The 12,246-nt window shown below is 43.5% G+C and overlaps 1 protein-coding gene across 1 annotated transcript in view; it reads left to right on the top strand.

Annotated features, from left to right (window-relative positions):
• The first annotated feature begins 1,303 nt into the window (after positions 1-1,303).
• LOC122540258 (rootletin-like) overlaps positions 1,304-12,246 on the top strand; it is a 100,302-nt gene continuing 89,359 nt past the window's right edge. Inside the window, exon 1 of the mRNA XM_043675708.1 lies at positions 1,304-1,463. The gene's annotated coding sequence lies outside the window, so the exon portion shown is untranslated. The remainder of the gene's footprint in view (positions 1,464-12,246) is intronic.

Genomic DNA, 12,246 nt, shown 5'->3' with positions numbered 1-12,246 from the left:
TTGCAAGCAGATCACACAACGACAAATGACTCGTGTTTTACATCCAAAGTGCTCTTAAGCACAACTGAAAGTATTTTCCCCTGCACCAGATCGCTTGCCTCCGCACAAGAGCCCCTCCATTGACTGACTAATTGAGCATTGCTAGTAAGAGGGTTACAGCTTGGGATGAAGGTCTTCGCAGCTCCAGACTGAACTAAGAAATCACATCGGTCTTGAAGCGTTATCTCCACTCTCTACAGATGCTGCCAGACTTGCTGAAATTCTCCAAAATGTTAATTTTGTTGCAGACTAGCCGATGTAGTTTATTGTTAAAGGATGAGCTTTGAGGTTTTAATGTACGCTTTTCAGATACAGTAAAGTTCAGGAAGTGGTACGGAGCAAGGTCTGGAGCCTGGTTTTTGAGTGTGTAAAGACTGGATAAATTATGGCTTTATACCGTTGAAATTAAACAACCGAAAGATTACCATATATCGCAAACGTATATGAGATAACAAGGAAGGGAAATTTAAGATTTATTTGGGGTTAAATCGTGTCTGAAGGGGGCGCAGGTTCCAACCGGAAAAAGCAATTGGTTAAAGTAATAAACCACGTGGAAAGATTGAGAAACAGTGGTAGTGTCAGACTTTTGAGTCCAACTTGCCTCACGTTTGTGTCATAACATCTCTGCACATGCTGATTAAAATATCTGCCTTCCAAACATTAACAAGGAGCAGTGGAGTAAGGCGGGCCACCTTTCTAACAATATCAACTAATTGCTCAGTTGAAAACTAGAGCGTTTAATTCAGTGTGAATTCTGACATGGGTTTAAGGAAAACTATCTGCGAAAGAAAGCGCTTTTAAAGATTGCAAACAGCATACAATTCAATGAGACACATTTCGGATTAGATATGCCATTTTATTTCCTGGTGTCTTTGCCCTGATCAGTTGTTTTTAACCATATTTTTAGCTTTACTACACTCTGTTCTGGCATGCATGTCATTTTTTTTCTGCGGTTGATGATTGAAATGCCGCTGGAGACCGGGTCCCGTTTAGTTTATTCATGAATGTTGCAGGTTTGGCCTGGGATCAGTGTCCTGTGCTGAACAGCCAGTGGCTTAACCAAGGCTGCTTACAATCTGTGCCCTTGCTTTAGTTTAACATGGATCAGTACGAATTTAAACCGACGTCGGCATATGTTGCAAACTCTGAAGCTTTAGCTGCGATCTGCTGGTTCTTGTGCACGCGGCGCAAGCTTAACGTGGGTCTAACCTTGGCGCACAAACGGAGCTCGGCTTCGACCCAATTTCGGTGGCCTTTAGCGCCCTCTCGGCCCCTCTGCTTCCTACTGACTCCGGGGAATTCCCAGCGGGCGCTCAGGATCGGAGAAGGGAGCGAGCGGCTGAGATTGAAGGCAGCAGCCGGGATCCGCGCTCGACCCCCGGGCAGAGGGAGGAGCGCAGTGCCCGGGGGTGGGATAGTGGGAGGTAGGAGGCGGATTCACGGCACAAAGAACAAAAGCAGCGAATTTGGGAGAAAGGAGATTAGTGTGTGGCCTGGAAACAATAGCCGGGAGGTCGTCATAAACCGACCAGCCGTTTAACGAATATTTTTGTTTTCCTGCAAAATTGCAATTTTAGCGAAATGTCAGTCTCTACAACGCGTATGTTTTTATTATTTGTGGCAGGATCTCTGAAACAAATGCATATTTATCTTAATCCACCTCTTGAGATGTTCTACCACAACAAGGGCTCCATATAAATGCCAGATTTAATGTTACGTCCAACAGTCAAAGCCACAAACGAGCCGTATTCAACTAAATAGTACATATATTTCCTAACGTAACAAGGATATGTTGGAAAGGACAAAAGTCTTGAAGGGCGTGGACAACTTTGCCCTGGTGCACGCTTCCGGCATTTTCTGTTTTTATTTTGATTTGCCAGCGTTCTTTTAGTCTCAAATGTATCAGTCAGGATTGGAGTTGCAAATGATATGAGAGTGATGACAGCTGCAGAGCACTCAAATACCCGAACTCTGAAATGGCCTCTGGTTTTTTTCTGGTTTAAGTGAAGCCTGAAGCAATTTACTATCAGTGGTTGTTTCTTCTGACCAGATGAATTGTGGAGGACTTAGTTTGAATTAATTATTCATTTCTAATTAAACCAAGCTTGAAGTTTGAAACTTGAAAGAGTTCAGAAAAGATTTACAAGGACGTTGCAAGGGTTGGAGGATTTGAGTTATGGGGAAAGGCTGAACAGGCTGGGGCTGTTTTCCCTGGAGCATCGAAGGGTGACAATATAGAGGTTAACAGAATTATGAGGGGTATGGATAGGATAAATAGACAAAGTCTTTTCCCTGGGGTGGAGGAGTCTAGAACTAGAGAGTATAGGTTTAGGGTGAGAGGGGAAAAATATAAAAGGGACCGAAGGGGCAACTTTTTCATGCAGAGGGTGATACATATATGGAATGAGCTGCCAGAGAAAGTGGTGGAGGCTGGTACAATTGCAACATTTAAAAGGCATCTGAATGGGTATATGAATAGGAAGGGTTTGGAGGCATATGGCCAAGTGCTGGCAAATGGGACTAGATTAGGTTGGGAATATCTGGTCAGTATGGATGAGTTGGACGGAAGATTCTATATCCGTGCTGTACATCTCTATGACTCAATGACTGTCAGAGGTAAGGACATTACCACTATGTTACAAGAGTCCTTACGTAATAACTGAATATCAGATATAATAGAGTCCTTTATTTTCGAGTCACTTCCACAATCCCTGCTCCAATTTATTTTAAATTCAGCTGTGCATATACTGTCCCACACCAAAATCCTGTTTTCATATTACTTCACTCAATGGGAAGAGACTGAGATTTTCCCCCTTAGGAAGGCATTGTATTCACTTACATCCTTTATTTATCAGAGTCGAAAAGTGTGCTGAAGAGCTTATGCTCAATATTCGATACTCCTGCTCTTCAGATACTGCCTGACCAGCTGTGCTTTTCCAGCACCACACGTTTCGACTCTGACCTCCAGCATCTGAAATCCTCACTTTCTCCTCCTTTATTGATCATCCTAGCAGCATTCAATAGAGATGTAAAAAAGCTCGGCGATAGAGTCTATGGGAGAAGAGCACATAGGGATGGAGAGATTTAAAGGAGTTGCTAAGGATAGTGACTGGAGGAAGGAAGTGAATATATTGTAGGCAAACTTGCAGACCATGCAAATGTAGTTGGAAAGGCAGGTTGCAAGAGGGGTACAGGCAGTTTGCAGAGTGATATTGATAGGTGAAGTAAATGGGCAAAAAGTTAGCAAATGGAGTATAATGTGGGAAAATGTGAAGTTGTTTATTTTGAAAGGGAGAACAAAACAATATTATTTAAATAGAGAAAAAGTGTGGAAAGCTGCAACAGAAAGGAACTCGGGATACTTGTGCACAAAACACAAAGTTAGCACACAAGTGCAGCAGATAATCAGGAAGCTAGTGAAATGTTGGCCTTTATTTTAAGGGGATTGGAGTATCATTGTAGCAAATACTTACTGCAACTGTAAAAGGTGCTGCTAAGACCACATCTGGAGTACTGTGAGCAGTTTTGGTCCCCTTATTTAAGAAAATACATAATTTCATTTGAGGCAATTCTGAGAAGGTTCTCCAGGATGATTACTAGTTAGGGGGGATTGTCTTATGAGCAAAAGCTGAACAGATTGGGACTTGACTCACTGGAATTTGGGAAAAAGAAAGGTGATCTCATTGAAACAGGATTCTTAAGGGACACATTTCTGATGAAAGGCTTATGCTCAAAATGTCGATTCTCCTGCTCGTCGAATGCTGCCTGACCGGCTGTGCTTTTTCAGCACCACACTCTTCAACCCAGGATTCTTAAGGGGCTTGACACGGTAAATGCTGAGAAGGTGTTTCCCCTCATGGGAGAGTCTGGGACCAGAGGGTATAGTCTCAGAATTAAGGGACACCAATTTAAGACTGGAATGAGGATGGTTTGTTTTTCTTTAGAGAGTTGAGAGCCACAGAGAGCTGAGGGACAGAGTCCTTGTGTATATTTAAGGCTGGGAGAGATTCTTGTTCAGTTGGGGAATCAAGGGTTATGGGGAAAAGGGCAGGAGAGTGGACCTGAGGATCTCATTAATCCACCAAGAAAGAGCTGCTAAAATAGAGTACACTCCTAATTTTCTCCCTATTTTATCTGAAACAATGAGGAAAGGAAACCATGGCAGAGACCATTCAGGAGCCAATCAGCCTACTCCAATTCTGAGGAAAGGTCACTTGACCTGAAACATTAACTCTGATTTCTCTTCACAGATGTTGCCAGACCTGCTGAGATTTGTTTTGGTTTCTGATTTACAGCATCTGCAGTTTTTTTTTCGGTTTTTCCTCCTATTCCTGGTTCTTGTGAATGTAAAGGGTTTTAAATGTGAGGATGAGAATCTTAAATTGGAAGTGTTGGGAGGTTGACAGCCAGCGTAAGTCAGCAAGGACAGCTGGTGAATGAACAGAATGTCATGCAGTTTAGAACACCATCAACAATGTTTTGGACAGGCTGAAGTTTGTGAAAGATAAGAGACTGGCCAGGAGAGGATTGGAATAACCAAGTGTGAAGGTCATAAATCTATGAAAGAGCTTTACAGCAACATCTAAACATATGAATTAGGGACACAGGAATAAATCAGATGGCTCCTCTCGCCCTGCTGTGCCATTTGATAAAATCACGGTGAATCTGATTGTGACTTCATCTCCACACCTGCCTTTAATAACCATTGATTCCCTTCTTAGTTAAGGTGGACTGAGGCAGAGACAGAGCAGTGCATGAAAGTGGGTACTCTTTGTAAAGGTCAGTAGCTCGTTCTGTGGTTGAACAGCAAGAGTGACATTACAGATTCCATCTCCATTGTTTCGTTTCCTCATTGTTTCAGATGAAAATGGGAGAAAATTGGGAGTGTACTCTGTTTCATCAGCTCTTCCTTGGTAGAGTAATGAGATCTCACAGAGATCTATACTAAGTGTGGTCTAGAATCTGAAACAAGGGTAATTTATATTACTCATCTCAAATCAACTGATCCAACAATTAATATCAATGATGCAGATAATTGGTATTGACTCCAAATGTTGACCAATACCAGATGCTGTAGCCTAAAATGATCAGACACTGAAGATTTGATAAAGAAGCTGAAGTTTGTTTGCAATATTCTGCTCATTCTGCAGTGTGCGGGGTCCTGATTTTTTTTTCCTCTCTGGTGCCATACATTTAATATTTCAGTTTTTGTAAAAACGTGAGGTTTTTTTGTCCTCCAGTGGTTTGCTCTTCCCCATAGCTGTCACATTATTTGATTTGATTACTGTTAGTTCCCATTGAACAATAGCCATCTACACTGCCCATTGAAATGGTTGAGGCCCTTCAGGTCTGTATTAACGTGTGTTTCAACAACATTTCTGACTGGAACTTGGTCATGTGTAAAATAATTGACACAAGTATGGAGCCTACCAACTATCAGCACTTCACTTGAGAACGGAGTAATGTTTAAGATTCTCTTTGGCTGATCTCAAACAAATAAAATGAGGCAACTCAGACTAACAAACTTTTCAACCCTCCCCAAACTTTATTCCCCCTACCATCCCCCTTCCCTCAACATGTACTGACTGTTGTGCATTTGGCTGTGTCAGATTTTGCCATCTCATCAAAGTAGACGTGCCAAGGCAACAGGTGTCAATGGGCTTTTTATCCATCACAGTTAATTCCAGTTCTATATTTGCTTGCTATTCCATCTTCTCCTCAATGAAAGCATTCTTACCTCAAAATAAGGAGATTGTATGTTGAAGTCCAACTCCAGGGATCATGAGGCGATGGCTTAGTGGGATTATCACTGGACTATTAATTCAGAAACTCAGCTAATGTTCTGGGTTTGAATCCCACTATAGCAAATATGGAAATTTAAATACAGATGACCTTGAAACATTGTCAATTGTCAGAAAAACCTATTTGGCTTACTGATGACCTTGAGGGAAGGAATTTTGTCATCCTCACCTGGTCTGGTTATATCTGACTCCAGACCCACACAATGCAGTTGATGTTCAACTGCCTTCTGAAATGGCCTAACAAGCCTCTCAGTTGTACTAATCACTATGAAGCCTCAACAAAGAAATGAAACCAAATGGACCACTGGCATCTGCCTAGGCACTGGAAAAGATGGTAGAAACAGCCCTGTTGACCTTGTAAAGTTCTCCTTACTAACATCTGGGGCTTTGTGCCAACATTAGGAGAGATGTTTCTTAGATTAGTCAAACAACAGCCTGGCAAAGCAGTCTGCTTGATTGGCACCACATCCACAAGCATCTCTCTACCACCTTCGCTCACCAGCAGCAGTGTATACTATCTACAGGATGCACTGCAGAAATTCACCAAAGATCCATAGATAACATCTTCCAACCTACGACCACTTCCATGTCAAAGGACAGGGCAGGAGATACATGGGAACATCACTATCTCCATGCATTCATCATCCTGACTTGGAAATATATTGCTGCTCCTTCACTGTTGCTAGGTCAAAATGCTGGAATTCCCTCCCGGAGGATATTATGGGTTAACCCACAGCACTGCAGTGGTTAAAGAAGGCAGCTCACCACCATCTTCTTAAGGGCAACTAAGGGCGGGCAATAAATACTAGCCAGCCAGCAACTCCAATGTCTCACAAGTGAATAAAATAAATCATGGTTAACATTCCAGAGCGGTAATGAGGTATTGCTACATTGTTACAAGTGTTGTCTCTTTTGATTGCGACTTTAAAGCAGAGGTTGTATCAGGCCTTTTTCTCTTGGTTCTATTTTGAAGAAGCTCAGGGGAGATATTCCCAGTATTTTGACCAATATTTATTCCTCAAACAACCTCACAAAAGTAGATTATCAGTTCATTAGCACAGTACTGTTCCTTGGAGTTTGCTGTACCTAATTAAAGCTGTGTTTCCTCCATTATACCAGTGACTACATTTCAGAAGTACTTTATTGGCTGGAAAGCTATAGGTTTAGGGTTTGTGACATCTTGAGGTTGTGAAATGTGCTATAAAAATGTATGTCCTTCTTTCTGAAGCTGATTGTCATATCTATTGCATTATTCTGCTTCAAGGAGAAAGTGAGGTCTGCAGATGCTGGAGATCAGAGCTGGAAATGTGTTGCTGGAAAAGCGCAGCAGGTCAGGCAGCATCCAGGGAACAGGAGAATCGACGTTTCGGGCATAAGCCCTGAAGAAGGGCTTATGCCCGAAACGTCGATTCTCCTGTTCCCTGGATGCTGCATGACCTGCTGCGCTTTTCCAGCAACACATTTCCAGCATTATTCTGCTTCAGACAAGCCAACTAAACTCAAATGTGTTTTGAACAGTTATCAATATTGTTGTTGTGCTATCAAAACAATTACCGAGTCTGTGCTTGCTGTTTTGGAGTCGTTGAAAGGCTGAATAGTATCATAGGGCAAGGTCACTCTGAGTCTCACCGATAACATTCATTGGCATATCTGTGCACAGACTAGGCACAACTGCCACTCGCACATCATTGCCTCAAAATTGCCTGAATATTTTTTGTGATTTACCAATTTTTGCACTGCATGTTATGATTTGAAAAGTGGTGAAGTTTATTGTAGGTGAAGATTCAGTTATAACATTCAAGAAGGAATTGGACATATATTTGATCATTAATATTTTTCTAGTTCTGTGTAGAAATCCCCATTCACCTACGCCATTTTTCTATCACTCTCAAAGAGTCAGCACAGGCGATGAACCAACTGGCCTCCTAATGTGCTTTAAGATCCTATAAAAGATAAGGGAAGCCATTCAGCAGATCTAGTTAATCTATCTAATGTCATAGAGTCATACAGCACGAAAATAGACCCTTTGGTCCAACCAGTCCATGACAACCCTAATCCCAAACTAAACTAGTCGCACTAGGCCCACGTCCTTCCAAATATTTATTATTTATTTACTTACCCAAATGTCTTTTAAATGTTGTAACTGTACCAGCATCTACCAATTCCTCTGGAAGTTCATTCCACACATGAACCATATTCTTTCTAAAAAAAAATTGCCCCTCATATACAGTCATAGAGTCATAGAGAAGTACAGCATGGAAACAGATCCTTCAGTCCAACCCGTCCATGCCGACCAAATATCCCATCCCAATCTAGTCCCACCTGCCAGCACCCGGCCCATATCCCTCCAAACCCTTCCTGTTCATATACCCATCCAAATGCCTCTAAAATGTTGCAATTGTACCAGCTTCCACCACATCCTCTGGCAGCTCATTCCATACACGTACCACCCTCTGCGTGAAAAAGTTGCCCCTTAGGTCTCTTTTATATCTTTCCTCTCTAAACCTATGCCCTCTAGTTCTGGACTCCCCATCCCCAGGGAAAAGACATTGTCTATTTATCCTATCCATGCCCCTCATAATTTTGCAAACCTCTATAAGGTCACTCCTCAGCCTCCGACGCTCCAGGGAAAACAGCCCCAGCCTGTTCAGCCTCTCCCTGTAGCTCAGATCCTCAAACCCTGGCAACATCATTGTAAATCTTTTCTGAACCCTTTCAAGTTTCACAACATATTTCCGATAGGAAAGAGACCAGAATTGCACGCAATATTCCAACAGTGGCCTAACCAATGTTCTGTATAGCCGCAACATGACCTCCCAACTCCTGTAGGAGAAAGTGAGGACTGCAGATGCTGGAGATCAGAGCTGAAAATGTCTTGTTGGAAAAGCGCAGCAGGTCAGGCAGCAAGGAGAATCGGGCATGAGCCAATTCCTGTACTCAATACTCTGACCAATAAAGGAAAGCATACCAAAAGCCTTCTTCACTATCCTATTTACCAGCGATTCCACTTTCAAGGAGCTATGAACCTGCACTCCAAGATCTCTTTTTCAGCAACACTCCCTAGGACCTTACCATTAAGTGTATAAGTCCTGCTAAGATTTGCTTTCCCAAAATGCAAGATCTCGCATTTATCTGAATTAAACTCCATCTGCCACTTCTCAGCCCATTGGCCCATTTGCTCCAGATCCTGTTGTAATCTGAGGTAACCCTCTTTGCTGTCCACTACACCTCCAATTTTAGTGTCATCTGCAAACTTACTAACTGTACCTCTTATGCTCGCATCCAAGTCATTTATGTAAATGACAAAAAGTAGCGGGTCCAGCACCGATCTTGTGGCACTCCACTGGTCACAGGCCTCCTGTCTGAAAAACAACCCTCCACCACCACCCTCTGTATATTTTTTAAAAATCTCTTTTGTCCCAGTTGCTCCTATTTCAAGGACCACAAATTCCCCTCCCACATGATCAACAATGCCCTCCAACACATCTCCTCCACTTCCCGCACCTCCGCCCTTGAACCCCACCCCTCCAACTGCAATAAGAATAGAACCCCAGGTCCAGATATCCCACTAATCTCCAGACATAGCGCATTATCCACCGCCTACAATCAGACCTCACCAGCAGAGATATATTTCCCTCCCCATCCCTATCTGAGTTCCACAGAGACTATTCCTCCGTGACTCCTGCATTAGGTCCACGTTCCCCCCATCAACCCACCCTCCATTCCCAGCAACTTCCCTTGCCACCGCAAGAGGTGTTAAACCTGCGCTGACACATCTCCCTTCACCTCCATCCTAGGCCCCAAAGTATCTTTTCACATCTGGTAGAGATTTTCCTGCACATCCAAACACCTCACCTACAGTGTCCATTGCTCTCGATGTGGTCTTCTATAGATTGGTGAGAAAGGGTGCCAACTCGCAGTACATTTCAGGGAATATCTCTGGGACACATGCACCAAACAACCCCACTGCCTTGTGGATGACCACTTCAACTCCAGCTCCCAGTCCACCAAGGATATGCAAGCCCTAGGCCGCCTCCACTGCCAAATCCAAGCCACCCGACGACTGGAGGAAGAATGCCTCATCTTCCACCTTGGGGCCCTTCAACCACGTGGCATCAACATCGACTTCACTAGTTTTCAAATCCCCCCTCCCCCCACCTCATCCCAGATCCAACCCTTCAACTTGGCACCGCATTGTCTTAACCTGTCACATCTGTCCATCTTCCCACCTATCTGCTCCACCCTCCTCACCAACCTATCACAATCAGCCTCCACCTGCATCTACCTATCATCTTCCCAGCTACCTTACTCCTCACCCCCACTCTCCTATTTATCTCTCAGCTCCCTTCACCACAACCACTCCCCCACATTCCTGATGACGGGCTTATGCCTGAAAGGTCGACTCTCCTGCTCCTCGGATGCTGCCTCACCTGCTGTGCTTTTTCAGCGCCACACTTTTCGACTCGGGTATTTATGAATGCCGGTCAGAAAGTCCTGACCTTTACAGTAAAACAAAAAACTGCAGAACCTGGAGATGTGAAACAAAGAAAGACACAAATTGCTGAAGAAATTCTGCAGATCTGTCAGCATCTGTGCAGAGAAAACTGAGTCCAGTGACCCTTCTTCAGAACTGAGCAGCTAGGAAAAGGTGGTATATATGCTGATGATGGAGTGGTGGAGGGACAAGGAGAGCGCAGAGAGGTGGAGATGGAGCCCCGAGAGGGAGAGAATAGAAATGTTAGGCTGTTAAAAGTATTGTTGATAATAAGCTGGTGAAGAAGAAAATTTAAAGATGACTCAACATTGGGTTTGACAATTTTAGAGCCAGAACAGCTCCTTCCGTGTCTTTAAGCCACCCCAACATCCCAGGCCCTATCATGCCTGGGCTGTTTTCAGCAAAGTCAACCCATTTCACCCACTGGTAGTTCCTATTATCTCTTATTATTAGATTAGATTCCATACAGTATGGAAACAGGCTCTTCGGCCCAACAAGTCCACACCAACCCTCCGAAGAGTAACCCACCCAGACCCATTTCCCTCTGATTAATGCACCTAATACTATGGACAATTTAACATAGCCAATTTACCTAATTTGTACATTTTTGGATTGTGAGAGGAAACTGGAGCACTCGGAGGAAACCCATGCAGACACGGGGAGAATGTGCAAACTCCACACAGACAGTCACCCGAGGCTGGAATCGAACCCAGGTCCCTAGCACTGTGAGGTAGCAGTGCTAGCCACTGAGCCACCGTACCACCCCTTCTTATTATCTTCTATTCTTCCCTAGCTTAATATCAATAATCCCTTTGTCTGCCTAAACTTTTTTTCTCTCTCTCTGGGCTCCATCTCCATCTATCTCTTCACTTCTTTTCCACCCCAACACACTGCTATCAGTATAAGTACCATTTTTCATTGCTGCTTTCAGTTGTGAAGAAAGGTCACTGGTCTTAACTCTGTTTTCTCTCCATAGATGCTGCCAGACCTGCTGAGGTTTCAATTTCTATCCTGGGTCTGTGTTGAGTTAAATGTGTCTCAGCAGGGACAAAGACAGGGCACTACAACTGACCTAAGCTTCCTTTTAGGTTGATAAGTCGTCGAGGCCTGATGGTCTACATCCCAGGGTACTGAAGGAGGTGGCTCGAGAAATCGTGGATGCGTTGGTGATTATTTTCCAGAGTTCGATAGATTCGGGATCAGTTCTTGCGGATTGGAGGGTGGCTAATGTTGTACTACTTTTTAAGAAAGGTGGGAGAGAGAAAGCAGGAAATTATAGACCAGTTAGTCTGACGTCAGTGGTGGGAAAGATGCTGGAGTCTATTATAAAGGATGAAATTACGACACATCTGGATAGTAGTAACAGGATAGGACAGAGTCAGCATGGATTTATGAAGGGGAAATCATGCTTGACTAATCTTCTGGAATTTTTTGAGGATGTAACTCTGAAGATGGACGAGGTGATCCAGTAGATGTAGTGTACCTGGACTTTCAGAAAGCTTTTGATAAAGCCCCACATAGGAGGTTAGTGAGCAAAATTAGGGCACTTGGTATTGGGGGCAAAGTACTAACTTGGATTGAAAGTTGGTTGGCTGATAGGAAACAAAGAGTAGTGATAAATGGCTCAATTTCAGAATGGCAGGCAGTGACCAGTGGGGTACCGCAGGGATCAGTACTGGGACTGCAGCTTTTTACAATATATATTAATGATATAGAAGATGGTATTAATAATAACATTAGCAAATTTGCTGATGATACTAAGCTGGGTGGCAGGGTGAAATGTGAGGAGGATGTTAGGAGATTACAGGGTGACCTGGACAAGTTAAGTGAGTGGGCAGATGCATGGCAGATGCAGTTTAATGTGGATAAATGTATGCTTATCCACTTTGGTGGCAAGAACAGAAAGGCAGA

The sequence above is a fragment of the Chiloscyllium plagiosum genome, chromosome 34 (genome assembly GCF_004010195.1).
Source record: "Chiloscyllium plagiosum isolate BGI_BamShark_2017 chromosome 34, ASM401019v2, whole genome shotgun sequence".
Classification (NCBI taxonomy): domain Eukaryota; kingdom Metazoa; phylum Chordata; class Chondrichthyes; order Orectolobiformes; family Hemiscylliidae; genus Chiloscyllium; species Chiloscyllium plagiosum.
This window is presented reverse-complemented; position numbering and strand designations above follow the sequence as displayed.